Below are 23,556 nucleotides of genomic sequence, written 5' to 3' on the forward strand. Positions count from 1 at the left end.
TTAGTGAAGACCCCACGGGTTAAGGGCTCATTCCCAGAAGAGGGCTCCCCATGTGAGACACCAATTACACGTCCCAGGTTGTCACCTGTAGTTCTGACTGACTTGCTATAAATCAGGGATTCTGCAAACCCGTCTTTGGGTTTGATAATTTGCTAGATGGGCTCACAAAACTCAGGAAAGTGCTTTGCTTATTATTATTGTTTTGAGAAATACAACTCAGGAACAGACAAATGGTAACAGTGCATAAGACAATATATGCGGGAAGTGGTGTGGAGCTTCTGTGACTTCTCTGGGTGGGTCACTTTCCCCTCACCTTGATGTGTTCACCAACCTGGAAGCTCTCTCAGCTCTTTGGTCAGGGTTTTAATAGAGGCTTTACCAGATAAACATAACTGATTAAATCCTAGGCAATTAGTGATTAACTTAATATCCATCCCCTCTCCTTCACTGGAATGCTGGGGGGATGGGCTGAAAGTGCCAAACTCTCATCACATTGTTGGTTCCCCTGGCAACAAGCCTTCCCATTCTTAGGGGCTTTCCAAAAGTCAATTCATTAACATAAACTCAGGTGTGGTTGAAAAGGTTTTGTTATAAATAACAAAAGATACTCCTTTTACCTCTATCACTCTTGAACTATATCAGGAACCAGGGACAAAAACCAAATATTACAACTAAAGATACCCCTTACACCTTTTTCACTTAGGAAATTGTAAAGGTTTTAGGAGCTCTGGCTGGGAGCCAGAGAATGAAGACCAAAATACATATTGCTTGTTTTATCACAAATTCATGCTTTATGAGATAGGTATCATTATAATCCAATTTTACAGAAAGGGAAACTGATTCTGAGAGGATCGAGGCAGGCAGGCAGTGTCTAGGGACCCAGAGGTAGTCCCACAGGACCTGTCAAGAGGGTCCTTGGCTTCAAGCGGAATAGAAATCAAACTCCAGCCAAGAGGAAGTAAGAGCAGATTGAAGATATATGGAGAGTGCAGATATGGACAGAGGATCTATGGAATGACTCACACAGAAAGACTCAGAAGTCTCCATGGCAGGCCCAGAAAGAAGGTTGAGTGAGCCTTGTCCTTGCTTGGGGACTGGAGTTTTTACTGAAGATTGTGGTCTGGTATACGTATCCTCTCAGGCATCTAGAAACTGGTCAAAACAAGGACGAGAGTGCTCAAGTGTCCTCCATGGTAGATGTTACTTACTGTGTCGGAAGACTTGAAAAACTCTTTGACCTTTAAAAGGAGGACATACGTTATCTGTTTTGTAAGTCATGTGTGTAAGGTAGAGGTAGAGGTCCTAGCAAAAATAGAAGCAGGAAAGGAGGAACAAAAAGTTTTCATGGGATTCCTTTAGTTTCCCTGTCTCAGGGTAACTTACCTGAAGTGACATAGCTAGATAATGACAGAGCTGGGATTCCAAACTGGGTGCTGTTCAATTTCGGTATAGTTTGGAAGGTTTTAATCTGTACCAGTTTGAAACAAACATTTTGCTGGGAAGATTAAATAGCTCTTTGCTGCCTAGTCTATAAAATGTTTAATGTCAGGCTTTAGCCAGGGACGTTATCTCCCTCCACCCACTTATGACATTACTTCTATTGAAGAAGCTAGATCTAGTAGCATCATATTATTGATTGCTCCTCTTCCAGGAGTGTATTTCATTGTAAGCTTGAGGACTGTTTGTGTGATTTGTGCCTGAATTCAGTATCTTCAGCACAGAATTAGCTAGAGTTTATATCACTGTTTTTTTTAAAGTGTTAATACATTAATCATAGTATGAAAGTGTTAAATTTCCTTGAGAAGACTTTTTTTTTAAACTTCCTAGAAAAGGGAAAATCCTCACATACTGAAAGGCCAGGCTCTTTGTCTACTTCCCCTCCCTTTTCCTCATCTTATATCTTTGCTTTCTCTCCACTTGTCATATCTTCACTTTCCAAAATGATGTTTCCTAGGAAAACAGAAAGAACAAAAAATAGCCCAACACACAACCCCTTAAAGATAGGTGTGCCTTTATCCTTTGCCCTTGCTCTGAATGTGTCCCTCTGCTTAGTACATGTCTCTTCTGAGCCCTGACTGCTGGTGTGGTCCCTGATAGTCCCTTACACAGACAAGAAGGAAAATTCAGTAGGTTTGCTTAGGGGATCAGAGAGGTAAGAAAGATATCTTCTTAACACATTAAATTTCGTGGAATTTTTTTTAAGTTTAATTAATTTATTTTGAGAGAGAGAGACAGAGAGAGAGAGAGAGAGAGAGAGAGAGAGAGAGAGAGAATCCTAGGGAGGCTCCACGCTGTCAGCACAGAGCCCTGTGGGGGCTGGATCCCACAAACCATGAGATCATGACCTGAGCCAAAATCAAGAGTCGGATGCTTAGCTGACTGAACCACCCAGGCACCCCTCATGGGAATTTTTTTTCTGCCCAGAGAAGCTTTCTAGGGCTGTCCACTTGCTATTTTCTCAGGTCTCTGAATGAGTTTTTCATTTAGACAACTTGAGAAACTGAGCAAGGGTGGGAATGTCGAGGAACTCCTGAACTGAACATAGGTTCTTTGAGGGCAGGGAGATAATTTTTATAAAAGAAATCTATTACCTGCACCTACTGTATTATGTCAGGTAGTAACTTAGTAAATATTTTTCAATTTTTAAAAATTTCATAGAAATGGCTTTTCAGACTGTGCAGCAAAGACCACAGATACACAGTATGTTTAATCCATTGCTGGCTGCCTTTCATTTCTGCAGAAAGGACTTTCAAATACATCTTATATTTATAAGTGAATAATACTTGAAAAACAAGACTTTCCTCATTGTATGAATTTCTGTGCTTTGAAACAGTTACAGAATTACAAACATAAAGCAAAATAAGTTTTGATCAGGTATTGATTTGAATTAAATGGAAAAGCAAGAAAATCCTGAGCTGGTCAAGTATATAGACAGAAATATGATATGATTGGAGGTTGGGAAGGTGCTTGGCAGAAGTTCTTGTTTCTAAATATTTCTCTAATAGCACAGAGAGGTTCTTAGCTGGGAGGTTCTTGCTAATTTAAAACTGATCTCTTGAAAATAGCATCATTTAGTTGTCATTAACACTTGATATTGGAAATATTTGATATCTAATTAAGAGTAAGAGTTAATGAGAATGGGGTCCAGGGTAGGTTGAATAGAATGGAGTTAAAGCATTTTGCTGGAGCTAGCTTTTTGTGGAGATGGGTGGGAAGGAGTGAGAAGAAAACAAAGAGAAAAACTGCCCCTGTTGGGCATATAGAATCTCCCATTCTGAGGGGGACTGACTGCCTTGCTTAAAATGCCTGCTGGCAGGAAGGTGGGGGGATTTTAACATACTACACGACTGAGCTTTTCTTCTTTGGCCAAAACAGTTTATCTTGCTTAAGGGGATGGTAAGGGGGTAATGAATCTGAAATAGGGGCAGATGTTTTATAGAGGAACCAATGACCTGTGGCATGGCCTAATACAACAAGGTGGGTTGGATCAATTAGACTGTCCCTTTTAGTTATTTGAACTAAATTAATGGAAAGAAGTAAGAGCTCGAGCTGAAAGGATGCTATCGTGTGAAGCTGGCACCACAGTGGACCATAATGAAGTCAAAGTTTTTAGGGAGCTGACAGAAACAGAGTGTAACTGGTTCTTCAAGCCTGTGGGTAATCTCATAATAAACTTTGCTGTTCTTATGATGGCCTATGCCAATCCCACTTGTAGTCAAAGGAATCCAACTAATATATTGCCTGATTAATTTTTGTTTAGGGTGATCTTGACAGCAAATATTGAAATATGTAATCACTATGCTACTAAATTTCTAGATATAAGAAGCAGATAGCGTTATTTAAAAGGAATGCATCGGGGCGCCTGGGTGGCTTAGTCAGTTGAGTGTCTGACTTCGGCTCAGGTCATGGTTTCACAGCTTGTGAGTTCTAGCCTCGCGTCGGGCTCTGTATTGGCAGTTCAGAGCCTGGAGCCTGCTTCAGATTCTGTGTCTCCCTCTCTCTCTGCCCCAACCCACTCGCATTCTGTCTCTGTCTCTCTCAAAAATAAACAAACATTTAAAAAAATTAAAAAAAATAAAAGGAATGCATCAATTTAATATGCTCATTGGTAATCTAATTTCAGAATCTCTCAGCTCATGTCAGTCTTCTTAGCCCACCTACTTCTTTGATTTAATCTTGTATGAACATAGGTTCTGAGACTATGCATAGGTTAAAAGAAAAAAGGATGACTATTTTTGACCTAGAGGGATGTTAGTAAGCATAGGTAGACAACTATGAAATTATCTATAGCACTTGATCCTATCAAATAGATGTGAGGGAAATTTCAACCAGATTTAGCTCAACACTACCATGTAGTAACATCAGGGTGTGCCCAAATTGAGTTTATTAAGCTTTTTTTTTTTTTTTTTGATTAATCCACTTTAGAAAGTATACCTTATAGGAAAGTTTCCCTGTGGCATCATTCCTAGCATTTTGGTTCCCACAAACGATTAGCTGTATCATAGGATATGAAGAAAAAATAAGAGCAAAAGATCATGAAATGAGACCATATTGTCCAAACATGCTATGTATGCCTTGGCAAACAGAATGCATATATTAAGACAAATCACATCTAACTTGCCAGAGAACTGGATCAAAGCTGGCACAAAAAAAAGACTCTTGTTGGACAGATCAGTCAGCAAAGCTTAAACTGTGGTCCCTGTGAAGTAGGGAGATCATTCAATGTATCGTCCAGACTGGGACACTTTTGAGAGTAGTAGGGACACTACTATTAATTGCTAGGTCAGTAGATGTAAACCAGAAGGCTTTTAGGAAACTGGATGTATGGTTGCCCTACAAGGAAGCCAATTCATCATTGCCTCTGAAAAAATTTCTTTGATGGCCAAAGAGCTAAAAGGTAGAAAGTCCTGAATTAGAAAAAAAAAAAAATCTAAAATCTGGGTCTCTTGAAAATGCATACTGTTAAAATGACTAATAAAAGTCAACATATCAGAATTTTTGCCTTTAGGGCCACATTTTGAGAAAGTTTATTTAGGCACTGTAGTGGGAACTTGACCTCACTTAAAAGCGACATCTCCAATACTGCTGTGAGGAGTCTTGGCTGCCAGGGGCACAGATCACTTAGGCCAGGCACATAAACTCTGAAGAGTTTTGGGGCCAGATCACAAACACTGGAATTTAGTTTAGTTTAGTTTTGTTTTTAATTGAGATAAAATTCACATAACATAAAATTTAGCATTTTAACCGTTTAGAGTTCAGTGTCTTATGGTATCACCATCACCATTATCTGGTTGTACAACCAGATGTTGTACAACCATCACCATTATCTGGTTAGGGGACATTTTTATTACCCCAAGAGGAGGCCTCATACATATTAAGGAATCAGTCTGTATTCCCCACTCTCTTGGCCCCTGGCAAGCAGTGAACTGTTTTTTGTCTCTATGCATTTGCCTTTTCTGGATATTCCATATAAATGAAATTGTACAATCTAAGGACCTCTGTGTCTGACTTCTTTTGCTTAAGATAATGTTTTCAAGATTCATCCATGTAGTAGCATGTATCGGTACTTCACTACTTTCCATGGGTAAGTTATATTCAATTGTATGGATGTACTATATTTTGTTTATCTGTTCATCTATTGATGGTCATTTGGCTGTTTCCACCAAATGGAACTATTTTGGACTATTTTGAATAGTGTTGTTACGAACATTTTTACACAAGTCTTTGTTGAACACCTGTTTTCAGGTTTTTTGTAGTGTATATACCTAGAAGTAGAATTGCTGGATTGTATGGTAATTCTATTTTAAACTTTTTGAGGAACTATGGAGTTAGTTTTGTGGGTAGGACAACCGTAAGTGTATTCTCATGGAGGTCACCCAGGAGAGGGAATTGGGAGTGGCCATCTATGTATAGGACCATTTCCTCAAAAGATTGAGGCATAAAGATGTATGTCACTTTCTAACACATGATGGGTGTATATTTGTTTGGTTATTTCTAAAGTAGGAAAACTCAAGAAGGAAGCCTTAACACCCAACCCCTTACTTCACCAATAGATTTACATATAAAACAAAGTAGGAAACTTGGCAGGAGTTTTTGGTTAAGAATTTTCTCTGTGTCGGGGCACCTGGGTGGTTCAGTTGGTTAAGCATCCAACTTTGGCTCAGGTCACGATCTCATGGTTCGTGCATTTGAGCCCCGCGTCGGGCTATGTGCTGACAGCTCAGAGCCTGGAGCCTGCTTTGGATTCTATGTCTCCCTCTCTTTCTGCCCCTCCCCCACTCATGCTCTGTCTCTCAAAAATAAATAAATATGAAGATAATTAAAAAAAAAAGAATTTTCTCTGTGTCCAACACTTCTATTGGTGCTACTGAGTCCCTCGTATTTCTTAGATTTATTTTGTTTACAAACCATTACAAGTTACAAAAGGAAATATCCCTATGTTTTTTACTTTGTACTTGTCATATACCACTTACCTTCAGAGGTTAATCTTTTAGTATCTTAAGAACCATGTTATTTCCTTGTTTTGATGAGCAACTACTAATACACAAAGAAACTAACATACGATATAAGCACACTATTTCTTTTCCCTTTACTCTTTATAAAAGTACTATATTTATCTTTTTGAAATAATTTCTTTTCTATGAAATAATTTATGTACTAGAAATAAACCTCTTTGTTGCATAAGAACAGAAAGACCACATGTCTTTGGAAAGCTAACAGATAGGAGTCTGTGTTTTTTACTATTTTACTAATATTGTTTCAGAAGTTTAAATAGAGAGTTGACTAGCTTCCAAAATTAGGTTGAGAGTACTGTAATTTACTTTGGTTTCTTTTGGATGGAGTGTCCAAGAAACAAGTTTTATCCTGAGTTTTGTTGTTTTCAACTAACGAACAGATATGGGATATCTAGAGGAGCAACACACATAATGACTACCTATTATGATTAGAAAGTGTTTCAGATTGTTTCCCAGCTTCACAAAAGCTCTAACCCTCTGCCTTTTAGAATGTTCACTCAACAAATTTATTCAACTTATTCTTCTTCTTATTTTTTTTACTTGAGAGAGAGAGAGAGAGAGAGAGAGAGAGAGAGTGTGTTGAGTGGGAGAGAAGAGCAGCTGGAGAGAGAGAATCTTAAGCAGGCTCCATGCTCAGTACAGAGCCAGATGCAGGGCTCAATCTCACAACTGTGAGATCATGACCTGAGCCAAAATCAAGAGTCAGATGCTTAACTGACTGAGCTATGCAGGTGCTCCTCATTCAACAGATTTATTACATATGAGCACAAGATATATTCTATAGATGTGAGTACTTTTGAGCTCATATGTGTTAATTTCTTTGCATTTAAATAGCATGGGGGGGAGGTAGATTGTAGATATATACACATATTTATAATTGTATAATTGTATGATTATACAAGAGTCAATTGATTATATTTTCATTCTCCTTTATTTCAAGATATAAGATGAAAATATTCTGTACTCTGCCCTTTATTAAGAGAATTTTGAATATTTTTGTCTTTCCATTATTGTGGCATTTATTTTGCAAAACAAATTAACTTCCCATTTATGCTCCCAAGCAACACACCTTTATTGATTAACTAAGACAATTATAGTTTTGCTTTATTAAATTCTAAATGTTTCTTATATTATAAAACTAGCACAGATGATAAATAATAATAAAAAATTTAAGATGATAATAAAATAATTAGAGGCAATGGCAATAAGAAGGATGAACTAATGAGCAAGACTAGCAAAGGTAATGTTTCATGTAGACAGAAAATGTGTCTCACACACTGAAAACCTTGCAAAGATGTTGGAGGTCAGCACTTTGGTGAGATAATTAATTTTTATCATTTTGGAGATCCAGGCTAGTCCTATTGTATGTGTATGTATGTGTGTGTGTGTGTGTGTGTGTGTGTGTGTGTGTGTATTTCTACAGAATCAACAATGAAATGTAGACCATAATTTTTAAGTTTTTTCCCCCAAATTTGTTCAACACTATTATTGCAAACCTTGAGGTCTGAACACAATACTTGGGTGTTCAGTGTTGGAAAGAGGATGGTTATCAAAGGAAAATCACCCTGAAGTACCAGATTCTTTTGAATGGCAAAGAAATAAAAATAATCAGGAAGAAAGAACAGCAGCAGAGGGACAGCATCTGTTTCACTTTTTTAAGAACCGCATCTCATGGATCCATTCATTAAAATTCCAATGTGCCTATGCTTGCTTTCTGTGAAGCTGCATTTTAACCCCATTAGATTTGGAAAAGAGAAAGAGAGGAAGGGCAAGAGGGAGAGATGGAGGAAAAGCGTCCTCATTATAAGTGTTTCACATCTACTACATTGGATAATATCTACTATGGGGATTGTAAACTTTCAGGCACAGTGATATATTTTTGAACATCTGAGATACTACACACTGAAAACACCATGAAATAAAAATAATCTCTTCACACTTCCCAACTGGCTGTTTATCAACTTTTTCCTTTCCCACATTCATGCATGAAGTGTCCCTTTGCAGCCAGAAACCCTGTGGTGTTTTTGGCTCTGATTTGGACAGTAACTCGCTTATTTTCAGAGTTAATGGCAAAAAGCAAAGAAAAATGTAGTCCATTAGTGTGTTACGTTATGTAAAGAAAACAAGATTGCTAAATACTGCCATCCCGTATAGTTTCCAAGCATTTATTTAAAGCTCTTAATTTCAAATCAAACATCAAATCGAACAGCCTCGAATAATAGAATTGGAAAAAAGTTAAGTCTCTGTGCGTCTTACAGTGATTGACCCACTTATTTAAAGTTTCTGTAAACGCATCCTCCATCAAGCAACCTCCAAGGGGAAACACACAAATGTATATATACTTAAATAACCACAGCAAATATTTAATATTGACTTTCCTGTTTTTCTTTCCTTCCCTTCACCCCAAGGGGAGAACAGTGTAGGGTTTAATTCTCTCCATAGCTGCATGCTTGTGCGTGTGTGCGTTGCAAATTTAACAAGCAATGATGATAAAAGATGAGCAAAGTGAATTGCTGGACCAAAAGGGTATGTGATCTAGAAACTTGCTTTGAGGTTCATCAGGTGCAAGTTTTTATAATGGATACTGAGGACGAATGACATTGCTAGTTTGTCGATGAGCCTGAAGCTAAATATATGCTGTTTGGCAGAGGGTTGCAAAGGACATGATAGCGCTACTGAAGCAGATTTTTCTTCTTTAGGCAAGGGATGCTCCTGCTAATAGGCTATTTCAGAAGCTCAGTGCAATACTAGCTTCCGGGCCAATAGTTCCAAGGAAATGTTTTATTTTCTCAGAACAATTAATGAAATTATGCAATCATAGAATTAAAGGGCATTTTCTCTCAATTTATGTAAAAGCAAGAAAAAAAAAGACATATCTCAATGCACTAATTATATGTATAAAGGCAGTTGCATACTTATTCTTTATATCTTTATAAGTGCATAAGAAATAGTTTAGAAGAATACACTTCTAACTGGTAACAGTGTTTACCTCATGGGAGCTGATTTGGATTGGGGTGATGACTGGAGTGGGACTTTAGAATTCTTTGTACTATTTGTAGTGTAGTGCACATGCATAAATTTGTCATTTGAAAAATTAAAATAAGTTATTTTTTATTTAAAAAATATTTTTAAGGTTGATTTTATTTTATTTTTTTTTTTTTAATTTTTTTTTCAACGTTTTTTATTTATTTTTGGGACAGAGAGAGACAGAGCATGAACGGGGGAGGGGCAGAGAGAGAGGGAGACACAGAATCGGAAACAGGCTCCAGGCTCCGAGCCATCAGCCCAGAGCCTGACGCGGGGCTCGAACTCACAGACCGCGAGATCGTGACCTGGCTGAAGTCGGACGCTTAACCGACTGCGCCACCCAGGCGCCCCAAGGTTGATTTTATTTTTGAGAGAGAGAGAGAGAGAGAGACAGACAGAACATGAGTGGGGGAGGAGCAGAGAGAGAGATGGGGACATAGAATCCTAAGCAGGCTCCAGGCTCTGAGCTGTCAGCACAAAGCCCGATACGGGGCTCGAACCCATGAACTTCAAGATCATGACCTGAGCTGAAGTCAGATGCTTAACTGACTGAGCCACCCAGGTGGCCTCCAAATTAAAATAATTTAAAGTTATCTTTTCCAGGTTCTTGCCCGACAGAACATCTAAGTTATTCAAGATAGCGTGTTATTTTTCTAGTTAAAAATTTTATTGAAGGAAAGTTTCATTCCTAGGCATCCTAGTATATTTTAGACTCACCCATGGTTAACATTTTTTCCTTTATCTCTGAGTTAAATTAAGAGAACATAAATATCTTTAAGCATTTCTTTTGGTTCTCTTTTCTTTTTTAAAAGTTGAATATAAGTGAAGAATGCCGAGCAATGTTTCATGAAACAACAGGGCATTGATGAAAATACCCAAGTAATGGCAGCATTCAGGACAATTTGACTATCAACATCCCCAATAACATGGAATTATTGCTAGACTAAAGTGTAAGAGCAAGAGTAGAACAACACTACATTTTGTGTATAAAGCCTTGACTTACAAATATCATAATCCAAAAGACTAAATTTGCGGGTGAACAGTGCAACACACATCAAGAGTTGTGTAGTGGAGTTTTCCCTTTCATCTGCATATGTAGCATTTACTTTCAGTAGGGGTATTTTTATAATAGAAGATATACCAACACAGTATAATTTGGATAAATCAATCCCCAGACTCTTGATGTATGTCTCTTCCCTTGCTAGGTTCCATTGAGTGGCTCACGCCTCCGGATGCCACATTGGCTAGAAGGATGGTATTGTATTTGTGGGGGCCAACCAGTTTATAAATTTGTCTAAGAATTTCAGAAATTATGCAAACAAAAAGGAAGCCCTTCCCCAGCAGCACTCATGCATACAGATGAGGCCTGCATCAGCTCGTGTCCTTGACTGCCGTCAGTTTGCTTTGCACTGACATGTTCTGCTGCTGCTGAGCCTCAGACTTTCTCCATCTGCTAGTCTATGCAGCACCAATCTTTACCCACCTGGTCTTTCACAGGAAGATGACTCTGTGTGGTTTTCAGTGGGGTCTCAGTGTCTAGTCTTTAAAAAAAATTTTTTTAATGTTTATTTATTTATTATTTTTTTTGGAGAGAGATGGAGAGTGGGCAGGGGAGGGGCAGAGAGAGAAAGAGAGGGAGACACAGAATCTGAAGCAGGCTCCAGGCTCTGAGCTGTCAGCACAGAGCCTGACACGGCTCATGAACGGCTAGATCATGACCTGAGCCAAAGTCAGCCGCTTAACCCACTGAACCACCCAGGGGTCCCTAGTCTGTTTAATTATACACACAACTCTTCTCTTTTGAGGCCCCATTGCTGAACACAGAGTTGCTTCAGTCTGCCCATTGAGAATCCCACAGTTACCTGGGTACCCTTCCCTCCTGTTAGACAAGGGTATTATCTTCTGCCCAGAAGTTTACTCTCTAGGCCAGGCATTTCTTCATTCCTTTAGGGCCCTTTCATTTATTAGGCTACATCTGCTTCTCTTCGCTAAATTTCTTACCTGACTTTTCCTCTTGTTTACTGACAGCTATTATTGTACCCCTGATATCTGTTTACTTAATTGCCTGATTTACATACTGTCCAGGCTTCCTGACTACTACTGCCCTTTGTTTAGTATGACTCAAAAAGGTCATTCTTCTATATTAGCAAACTATTTAACAAGATAAACATCTTGAGTTTCTAGTAATTGAGAATTCCAGGGATTGTGTCCCATGAAGCAAATAATTACTAAGAAGATGAGATAATGTATGTTAAGTTGCATAAATAATTTTATGAAGGGTTGATTTATATTGAAAAGGATCGATGTATAAAAGCACAATGTAACTATCTTTAACTTTTTTTGTTTTAAATTTTTGTCCGTATATAATGGGGAAAAATCCCTTTTATTGCAAGCCCGATGTATATCATGATCATAACTATTTGTGCTATTTGTGTGGCCACATCATGGTCTGAGCAGATCATCAATTACTTTTTTAGAAAAAGTACATTAAAAATATGTTGGATGGGGTGCCTGGGTGGCTCAGTTGGTTAAGTGTCCAACTTCGCCTCGGGTCATGATCTCACGGTTCTTGGGTTCGAGCCCCGCATCAGGCTCTGTGCTGACAGCTGAGCCGGGAGCCTGTTTCAGCTTCTGTGTCTCCCTTTTTCTCTGCCACTCCCCCGCTCGCTGTCTCCCTCTGTCTCAAAAATAAATAAACATTAAAAAAATTAAAAAAAATATTTTGGAAAGCCAAAGCCTATAATTTTGGTTTACATATTCTAACAATTTAACATTGAAATGTTTATATCATCTTAGAAACTCTAATATGATAACTTTATAATAACTGAAAATATTAAAGAGGAACAGCTTTATGTATTTTTTGTAAATGATGACTTCTTCCAAGATACACCAGTATAGTTTTATGGAGAGGATATTAGCATCAATTTAGATTGATAATATTGTTACCCCTTTGCTTTTAGCTCTGCTTAGCTGACTGAGATTTGCTTTCATAGCAATTAAGGCTGTCAGTTCAGAAAACCTGATAAGGTTGCCACAGTCCTTAATAGCTATATTGTTTGGGCCATTGTTTTTACCTACATGTAGAATTCTCTTGTAAGGTTAAACATAATCTAGTCTTCCTTTTATGTACTTCTAGGTCATTTAGCTTGAATCTATACTTAAAAATCTTTGTCCATGCTATAATATCCTGTGACCCTAATCTTTCTTGGAAAAGCTACTAAAACCAAGAAATAGGGGGAAATGGCTATTAATAAGGGTTTTGGCATGTATTTTCCTTTTCAGATCTTTGAATTATACTGTTGAACATAGATCTGTGATAACTTAGGTGAGTGAGGCTTGCACAGTTTGATTTAACCTCAAGTACTTTTGTTAAATTTTGTTTTTTTTATGAAATGTATTTCACTTCTGACATTAGGAAGATTGCAGCTTTGAAGAATTCATGTGGACCTTCGGCAATCATTTTATTTTGCTAATGAACTAGAATTGATCTCTGTAATTGAAAGATAATGATACTATTTGACTATAATGACTAAATACCAGATGAAACTCTGTACAAGTGAAATTCTACACAATCCTGGATATAATGTGACTGCTTTATCTTAATTGTGAAATCACATTGTGTATCTTCTTGAAATTGTTTAATTATTAAAGAAAAATATCAGATGAAATGAACAGTGAGAAGGATGCTGAAGTAGGGGTCTGTAGACTTGAGTTTAAAACTGGATTCTTTGGAAAACCTTGGGCAAGTCACTTAATTTTCTTGGGACTCAGTTTTTGACCTATAAACCTGGTAGAACAAGGTTATTTAAGGTCTCTTCCAGCTCTTCCGTCTCTGGAATCTGAATCCCACCAAATTGATTTTTCATAGTCAGTAAAAAGTCTGAACAAAGCTGAGCTGTGAAATATTTGACAAGCATTAACAGGATTGAACATGTTTTAGACATTAGGTGTTCTGTAGGAGAAGAGAACAGTTAAGATCTACTCCCCCCTCCACCCCACTTGTATTTTTAAAAATTTGTTACACTGTGCAACAGACGGTTACTCTAAACTGGTTTTATACTTCTTGTGGTAAGGATGGAGAGACAATGCTTAAACATATAATTTCACAGGACATGTTGTGCTTTATAAACGCAGTGACAAACAGTGGGTTGGGTTGGAGATCTGGATCAGCTTGGGTGGTACATGGTCCAGACTATACTAGATTTATCCTTGATAAACAGGGTCATGAATCTTATTGAGATTTTTTTTTCCATGGAGATAGGAAAAAAAGGAAAGACAGAAGCAAAAGTGCCTGCAATACCAGAGCACCTGCTTTATTAAATCTTCCCCAGGGAGGTTCATTATTAAGGTCTGAAATATAAGATCTTACTATAAATGGCAGATAGGAACCTGTACTCTCTTCACTTGTAATATGCATATTTTACTGATTTCTTATTAAAATCAAATTTACCAATCAGCTTATGCACAAAAATATACTTCTTTGTAGAATTATATGAGTGAATACAGCATATTAAATTGTACAGAGAATGTTCACATATTCATTAATAAAGATTCCTGCATGAGACAAAACGATTCATTTTTATTGCCTTTGCATTTCTAGAGTCTGTGTAAGATAACTGTCTTAAAAATATCAGAGAGAAGATTTTAGAAACAGGTAAAACAGACTTGCTTAATATACCAAAAAATATATAGCTTTATTTTTACTGAGAGATAAAAATAGTATATGCGCATATATTTTGAAATGAAAGGATATAAATAAAAAAGCAGTTGTAGAGAAGATAACCTGAATTAATAGACTGCTATTTATCTGCCTTAGTATTCACATGAGGCTAGATTTTAGCCATTTACATTAATAAACTTTTTCCCAAATAACCTCTGAGTTACAATACTTGATTTCACTTAATACATTTTTTTAAAGGGCAGAATTTTTTGAAGGAATAAGTATTCTATTGTGTTGTAAAGAAGAATCATATTCTCATAGTTTTTTGTCCTGAATAAACAAATTCTGTGTTTGCCACTCATTGAAACACTAAATAATTCACTTTAATTTAGACAGAGGAAAATAGAACTTTTATTGCAATTCAGAAATTGCATAGCATTCAAGGACTGTGAAAGATAGGAGGTCTATTTGATTTAAACCTGAAGAAGAAATGTGAAAGGAAGCATCTAGCATGGAAAAGAATTTGGGATTAGGAGTATGTTACTGGAAGGTCTAGGTGAAATGATGGTGAACATAACATGTGGCTGAGGCATGTAATAAGCCCAATAACAGCATGGGTGCACCAGTAATCGTGACAAACCTATGTTAATTTTTCTGTGATTGGTTGGCTTATCTGAATAATGGGGACGATGGTAGAAAATATAAGGCAAAAACACAGCAAAATTTGCGTGGAAACTATAGTTGCAAATTATTTTGAAATGAAAAGTTAATTTTCTGTAGGAGTCTAAGTAATATATCAAAGTGGATTTTAATGTCGTAACTTACTAGAGAACTCCAGAAATAGGGATGTTATTTTTTGGGGGAGGATCCTTAATGCTCAGAAAAATGCAGTATTCATAATATGAATTGGAATAAAATCTATTCCATGATTTCAGAAATTTTCTAAAAACTGATAAAAGATAATTTTGAAAATCTTCTGAAAAAAGAGGTAATTGTACTCCAATAAAAAAAGCAGAGAGAACACAGAAACATCAAGGCTTATATATATAATTAAAATCTTTTCCTATCATTAGTCACTTTCATTTTCCAAACTGACGCTATTTTAAAATCAATATATAGATGTATATATTGGGTTTTGGTGATTAACTTCATTACAGTTATTTTCCAAACCAGGAAAAAAAGGCAATGATGTTACAACTAACTGTGAGACCAGAGTGCTGAACAGGTTTGTTGAATTCTGTGCATTAGGCTCAGGAACCGGCAAATGCCTGGGTGAAATTCTTGAAGATGCTCCCGTTCTTCTGAGCTGGTTCTTCAAGCACAGGCAATTTCAGGTTTCCTTACCCAGGAGCTCTTTCTGATTCTTGTGACCTAAATTTGCAAATACATTATATGGGCAATGATAAGTTGCACTTTGATGCATTAGGTCTGTAAATGCTATTTTATTTTAGAGACTGAAAAGAGGGTAAACTTCTGTTTGCCTAAATATTGATAGCTAGTGGGGGAAGGCAACGGAGATAAGGCCATCTTGCCTATATTTGGCCTCTATGTAGATTCTGTAATGATTTAAGAAAACTGCAGCTCAGAGTTCATTTTATACTCACAAAATAGACAAGTGATCATGGTAAGACAGAATGAAAAAGAGTAGCTTAGAAATATAGAAATAGAGCTGTCTTTAGAATAACCTGATAGGTACACTATGAAATGCTTAGGGTATAAGTGAGGGTTTGGGGAGGGGGGAGAGAGAGAGAGGGAGACAGAAAGAGAGAGATGGAGACAGAGAGAGTGAGAGAGGGAGAACCTTAAGACTTTAAGGCTTTGATTGGCTCTTTTACAGTGTGTATGGTTTAATATTGCTTTTTACCTTGAGATTTACATGGGTTGAATTGGGATAGCGATTCACCTCAGTGGCAATAATCTTTTCAGTGTTTAGTGTCCCTAAATGCCTTAATCTGGCTTTGGGTACCTTGGTTTTTTGTTTTGTTTTGTTTTGTTTTCCTGTGCCCTTCCAAATTTTTAACACTGTAGGTATTACCCTTGTCTTCTTTCAGAGAGATGACAGAAAAGTAATGTGATACTGAGTGTGATTTGTGTATCATGATTAGAGATGTTATTAGAAATAAGAATACAGCAGTTTACAGAAAACTGGTTTAGAGAACAGTAGTTCTTAAGATCTGAACATGTGGCCATTGGGCCAGCAATAACAGTATTACTTGGAGGTAGCCAGAAATGAGAATCTCTTCCCCCAATACTGAATCAGAAACTCTGGTAGCAGGCCTAGCAATCTGTTTTAACAAGTCCTCCAGGTAATTCTTTGGTGTGCTAAAGTTTGAGAAGGAATGTCCGGAGACCAGAGCTCTTTCCTCAGTTCTACCACTTTCTAGCTGTTAGATCTTGGTAAATTTGCTGAGCTTTTCAGAGTCTCTCCTCCTTGTGTCTGTAAAATGAGAGATGGTCAACAATGGCCCTTCCGGTTGTGACATTCTGCGAGTGTGGAATTCTAAGTACTTGGTGAAAGGGAATGCGGTAAGGATAAACAATGCCAAGACATCCAGCTACAGAGATAAATCTGATATTGCTCAGTTACATGCTCCTTCCACATGTTTAATGTACAGCGATCCTTCTCAATCCTCATTAGCTCTGTATCTTTCATGTAGCAGTTACTGTTAAATAAAATGAGCCTGCTAAATAACTCAAGACCAATTCAATTCCAAGTAAGTAGGATAGATTACAGTGATGTTATTTTTAATTGTTGAAGATGACACAAAGCATCAATGATATTATTAAATGTAATTTAGAAGTACACAGCTTTTAGTGGAATGGCTTTCACCAAATTCACTGTAAATCGAGTGCGCAGAGAGTACATAATTAAGTCTAGAAGCAATAATAGGGTGACATAGCCCCCTTTGTACCTGATATAATGTATTCAAAGTTTAGAAAGTGATAAACATACTTTTTAAGAAGGACCTGTTAAAGCACACTTTGGATAGCCCAGTGGAGATTAGTTCGTTCAAATGGCCAAAGGATACATCTTTTACTTGTAGATTTTCTATTCTCCTAACAGCAATTTTCAAATGGTAGCCTGCTTTTCAATTTTTGCAGAGGTATGATACATGATTTGGAAAGCTATAGCTTCTTCTGAAAAATGCTAAATGTATCTCTTTAAAAGTATTAGCTATGAACATGAGTATTTGTGTAATATAAACCGGGATTCAGGTCTGCTCTAAGAAACTATGAATTCTGGATACTGAGAAGTGCAGGTGTGACATTTCATTTCGTATATTTGGGTTACATCAATACTGGAGAGAAAGTTAACCTCCTTCTTCATTCCATTTTTGTAATGATATGAGTCACTATATTTTTAAAAGGCACAACAGCAATAAATTTGTTTTGAGTAACTTGAAATAATTGGGCAGAAGATTTGTTATGTTAAAAAGACAGATTAGCCCACCAGACACAAGTGGCAAAGGTATGATCTGGCATTCCTTGTCTGTGTCTGTTCATAATCTCATTCAACCAAGTTGAGTACAAGATATACTTAGTAGCTTTGTTTAAAAGGCTCTGTCTATGTATATCCATGCTATTTTCTTTATACAATTGAATGCTTAGTAATTGTAAGCTTGTTTATGGTATTATGGAAATAATATGACAATAACAATTAATTTTTTTTTTGCTTATATTCTAGCTATACGTAAACCAGGCAGTTATTTTAAAAAAGATGCTTATAAATGAGATCTTGGAGTCGCTGTGTAGAAAATTATGTAAGACCAATTTCAATTGAGGGTGACTTCTGCATTTTGTAGAAAGTTATCATATACTCTCCTTTACAATAAATGATACCAAATTATTTTCTTTTGGCTTTCGGTGGACACTGAAATTCTTTGCATCAAAACCTGTTGTTAAAGATACAAAAAGAAGACAATAAATGGTGGCATATTCTTTTAGAGTGGCAATGTCATTTGTCCAGAAGGGGGAGCTCTCAGTCCGCATGCAGCAGAGCAAAGCAGACAGTCTAGTATCTTATCTGCTGCTTGGAAATTGTCTGACAGGAAAATATCAACACAAACCATGCGATTTGCCGCTGGAGCACGCTGGACCTCATCTGCTTAAAAAGATGCACGGATATAGTCATCACAGTTCATAATTTAATAAACTGCTAAAAAAACCACACATTTTCATTTTAGCGACTTTGGTCTCACAACTAAATTCACATTGCTACAAAGACATTTGAATTTTGCACTAATATGTCATGAGCACTGCACCCATTGCAAATTAATGAGTCTCTGAATAGCACTGTGCATTTGTCATTTGAATTTATGCTAATGCAATGAGGTCTCCTGGTGATGCTGATAGTCCATAGCAGCTGCTCGAACCACAGAATGTACCGGCACTTTTCTTCTACTTTCTATTGCTACCTCTTTTCTTGGCTTTTCTGGCCTGTCACTTAGGCGACAATTCTGGAGCTGGTTATTGATAGGGCTGCTAATTATCTTTGACTTTACACTATTGGCCTGACCCCCAACACTGAGCAGAAGTAATGGATCAGTGTTGAGAGAATTATGTACATCATATGGTGACAGCCTCAGACCAGGAGGTCAGAAGGAGTTCATGGAGAACCAGTGGTATTTACAAAGGATGTTGGTATGGAAATTGGTAATATTTTTCAGTGATATTGTGTAATTTATATCGAAAGGTCAATCTAAGAAAGTGACGGTAACCTTTGTGATCATAATGAACAGCGTATGTGTGTGTGTGCAAAAAGAGAGGGTGGTCCTTTTTTTAATCTATTCTACTGCAATCTAAGAAAATGGTCATGGCACAACTTCTGGGTAATCAGGGCATTTGAGTCTTTGTTATGGTTATACACATTACTTATTGGTCAAAGAGATGTGTTGGCACATTTGAATCTAGTGGAGGGATTGTTGGCATGTTGTGTGTAGGAGGGAGATGCACAAATAACCATTTTCATGGGACACAAATCAATGACAAAAGTTTCTCACTGTTATCTTCCTTTCCCAAGTCTTAATTATGAAATTAAAATTTTTTCTTAGACTATTGTTTCCATTTGACCTGCTTCTGGAACGAAAAATGAAAGTATGTAGAATTTATTCTAATAGATTCAGGAAATTAGATTTGGTGTTTAGTAATGTCATGGAAAAATTAAGCAGAAAATTAAAAGCTAAAACCAGAAGTATCCATTAGATTATGTATCTTTTGAAAATCCTTACTGAATTTAAGAAATGTTCTTTTTTCCTTCCCCGGGGCCAAAGAAAAGCATGCAGACTTTTTCTTTCAAATAAAAAAAAAAAAAAACATTTTCTTTACAAGGGACAAACAAATGCACACCCTGGTTAAAATGTGGCATTGTTAGCTTTCATTTCCTCCATTGTAAAAGAGGCTGAGATAAGTAAGACTCGATTCCGGAATTATCTCCAGGGGAAAAAAACATTCCAAGGCAGATACGTATAATTATTTGTTCAGTGATGTCAGAAAGTACGTAGTATAGAAGTAAAAGTGACCGATCAATCTCAAATAGTGCCCAAGAGCAATAAGGCTGTTTTTCTTGTGAAACTCATAAAAGGAAGAGGATTTTTATCCTGATTCCACAGGCCACTAAGCTGCTCAGGGCACAAGCCCCAGGAGATACTAACACTTCTATTTCTCTCTACCTGTGGGTACCAACCTAAGGTTTAAAAGGCCACTCTAGAGAAAGAAACTTGACTGAGAAGGCAGCACATAGATTCTTACTACAGCGCCTCTGTTTTCCATCAAGGCAGGGAGACGTTTTTCACTCTTCTTGGAAAAACTTTGAAATGTAAACTGTTTCGATTGATGGCTCCTTCTGGCCTTGGCAACTCTTTTTGGTAGCTGGTGCTCTTTCTGTAATACTTGTTAAAAACGTCTCCGAAGCAAAGATGTTGTTTTTTATGTGATTTTTTTTTTTTAAGTCAGCACATGTGTGAGTACAGACAGGCTCTCATCTTGCACGGCGGAGACTGGCAGGTGAACACCTTCTCCTGTTGCCCTTATTCATTTGCAATACTTTATAAGATTAGTCTCTTTGAAAGCTGTTTTCAGTCTAAACTGTCAATCGTCTTCGAACGTGGTCCCTCTCACTGGGGATGACTCCTTGGAACTCAAGAGAATGTTGTGGCCTGAAAGTCCCTTCCTTAGCCCAGAGATGTCTGCGTGAGCCTCTGTTATCTTGCCCCTAACCCTTCTACAAGACAGCCTGGGGGCAGCTTTCCAAAACAGGACACACATCTAGGGTATCATATGTTTCAGAGCTTTAAACTACAGACATTATTTCCACCTCCATCCACATAATTGTTACTGTTTTATCTAGTGTTGGAAATTTCATTTTTGGTCAACCATCTATGAAATGATTATGCATATGGGCTTTCTTAGATTCTTGTAACATTCTTAAACTATATCCTTGTGGAAAGAATTTAGGTGGTGACATAGATCAATCTGCTTAAACCAATTGATTTAGAAAGTGAAATTGTCAAACTGCATAAAGCAGTATGAAAAATGACCATTTTAATCAAAACATTGACTGCTTGTATTGATCTGTTGGACTTATAATGGCTAAATTATTTCTTTTCTTTTTTCTTTTTCTTTCTTTCTTTTTTTTTTTTTTTGAGAGACAGAGAAAGAAAGAGCGAGCACTCGTGAATGGGAGTGGGGGTATGAGGGTGGGGTGGGGGAAGGGGCAGAGGTTGAGAGGGAGAATCCCAAGCAGTCTCCATGCTCAGTGTGGAGCCCATGCAGAGGCTCAATCCCACGATCCTGAGTCGAAATCAAGAGGCAGACACTCAACCGACTGAGCCACCCAGGTGCCCCATTATTTCTTTATCCTGTGCTATATCAAGTCAAGTTCATGAATACATATTCTTATTTGTTGGGGACTTATTTTTCTTTGTCTGATCGTATTGTATGCATTATACTGTTCTCTGTTTTGCAGCTGTTGCTTTCCTTTGGATGCATCACAAAGAGGAAAGCCCTGTGACCTCTTTCTGAGTGAAGCGACCCTCTTCTCCAGTGTCTTGTACTCTGAGTTCTCTCATTGCCAGACACTCTCTCCGCCAATAGCACATTCTAAGGCAGGCTGCAAATCAATAGCTTTTTGACTTGTGAGTGTTAAGGCAGACACTGATTGTGTATAATCGTAAGGGCAGGAGGCCATGCTGGCTGTAGTCCTCTTCAGGTGGCTGCTCAGGGGTTCAGAGATGCTTCTTTCCTTCCATTCTCTCATATATTTGTACACACGTTATACACACACACATTCACCCCCCCCCCCCCCACACACACACATACTTGTTACCTGATACACAGGCACACACACGAGGTTAGATTGGGATTATCATACTCTGCTATTTTTAGCTTTTCTAATTACAGGTAAACAAGAAATACTTGTGTAAAGTTATCAAAAATATTTCTTAAACATATTTTTTAATTATTTGATGAAATATAGGTAAATTTAATATGTCTTAAATCAATAGGAAACATTTCATTTCCTTCTTATGACACTAAAATTTTAAGTAATGATTGATTCCATTTCATTTTAGCGTTGAAGCACATGTGTGCTTGGTCCATTATGATTCCTAAGCAGTATGTATAAGCCCTATGCCAAGGTCCTTGCCTTCAAGAGGTTTTAATCTGGTATGGACACAACATTGAAAATGACGTAATGTAAATAAATATAAAGGTATAATCAATATAAAGTTGTTCTTTTGTATTAAAGTGATGTGTATTAGGGAATAATTTTCAGAACCATGTTCTTGATTTCTTACATATAATTCTTATATTCTTTGTTTTTCAGAATATGTGAAAAAATACAAATCAGTAACTAAATGACATAATGGTTTTGCAAAGTCAGTGCTTGACTTGCTTCTCTTTCCCTCATCTCCTCTTTTTTTTTTTTTTTTTTTTTCTTGGTCCTATTAGGGACCTCAGAGCTACACTGTGACCTCATTTCCCTTGCCATGAGGGGGGATATTTAAGCCAAGGAGAAACCAAAAAAGAATGAGACCTCTCTGTAGAGCCAAGTGGAAGTTCTGGTATCATTGGCCTTTTTGAAAAAGGATTCAGTTTTCAATAAATTCCTGCCCTTTCAAAGCTTTCTTTCTTTATTATAATGGGTTAAATTTACTAAAGAGAATTATGGCAGTTTACTCCCAGGTAGGCCTTAATGTTCTCATTTCTAAAGTAAGATAAATTTGTAAAATTTATAAATTTGTTAGATGATATCTAACAAACCTTCTAAAGAAAGAAATTCTCTTTTCTATGCTTCCAAATGATAGTATCAAAGTTCCAATTTTGGTTACTTTGGGTCCTGGAGATTAATGCATAGCAAACAAAACAAAACAGAACAAAAACCTAAAAATATTTAAATCAAAGTATGTTTTGAGTTTAATTAAAAGGTAGTGGAAAGAAAAAAAATATCAATTCATCCTAGTAAGATTTTTATTTTAAGAATTGAAGATATTTGTAGGAAGAAGACAACTATATATATGTGTGTGTGTATCTATCTATCTATCTATATATCTAGAGAGAGAGAGATGGAGTAGGGTAGGGGAGAGAAAGTGAAAAATTAAACAAATTATTATTACTGTGGTGAGAACACTTAACATGAGATCTGCCTACTTGACACATTTTTAATTGTACTATACAATATCATTAACCACAGGCATTATGTTGTATAGCAGATCTCTAGAACTTATTCATCTTCGTGAGCGAAACTACATGCCAGTTGAACAACTCCCCACTTCTCCCTCCCTGAGGTCTCTTGTAATCACCATTCTACTCTCTGCTTTTATTATTCAGCTTAAAAAAAAGAAGGAAATCCTGTATATGTGACACCATGGACGAAATTGGAAGACATTATGCTAACTGAAAAAGGCCAGTCACAGAAAGACAACTACTGTATGCTTCTGCTTATATGAGGTATGTGAAATAGACTCCTAGAAGCAGAGTGAGCAATGTTTTAGGGAGAATGGAAGTAGAAAGGGACGTCACATATAAATCACTTCTCTCAAGAGCGTCACTGAATCTCTGGTATCACCTTCCAAGTTCTTCAGCTTGGCTTTCTTTTACTAAATAACTAACCATTTCTGCTGCTTTCTGCTCCAGACACTGGAATATAAAAGTATAAAGACTCTTGAACCCTCAAGGTATAAAATAAGTATGCATCATTCCAGTTATGTGTACTATGTGGAGGGGGAGGGGAAGGGCAAAGATATTTAAAAACTTGTAAGTGCACTGATAAGAGAAAAATTATTGAAGTGAGGAAATTTGAGACTACCATCTAGCATTTATTTAAGGTCACTTGAGAGAGCTTTTAAAATCATAAAC

General features: G+C 37.0%; 1 long non-coding RNA gene across 1 annotated transcript in view; it reads left to right on the top strand.

Moving 5' to 3' along the window:
• The window catches only part of LOC132681185 (uncharacterized), a 183,222-nt gene that overhangs the window by 62,435 nt on the left and 97,231 nt on the right, over positions 1-23,556 (top strand). Inside the window, exon 2 of the long non-coding RNA XR_013554026.1 lies at positions 23,029-23,148. This is a non-coding gene — a long non-coding RNA (uncharacterized LOC132681185). The remainder of the gene's footprint in view (positions 1-23,028; positions 23,149-23,556) is intronic.

Source organism: Panthera onca, chromosome A1 (genome assembly GCF_046562875.1).
Source record: "Panthera onca isolate mPanOnc1 chromosome A1, mPanOnc1 haplotype 2, whole genome shotgun sequence".
In the NCBI taxonomy this organism is placed as follows: domain Eukaryota; kingdom Metazoa; phylum Chordata; class Mammalia; order Carnivora; family Felidae; genus Panthera; species Panthera onca.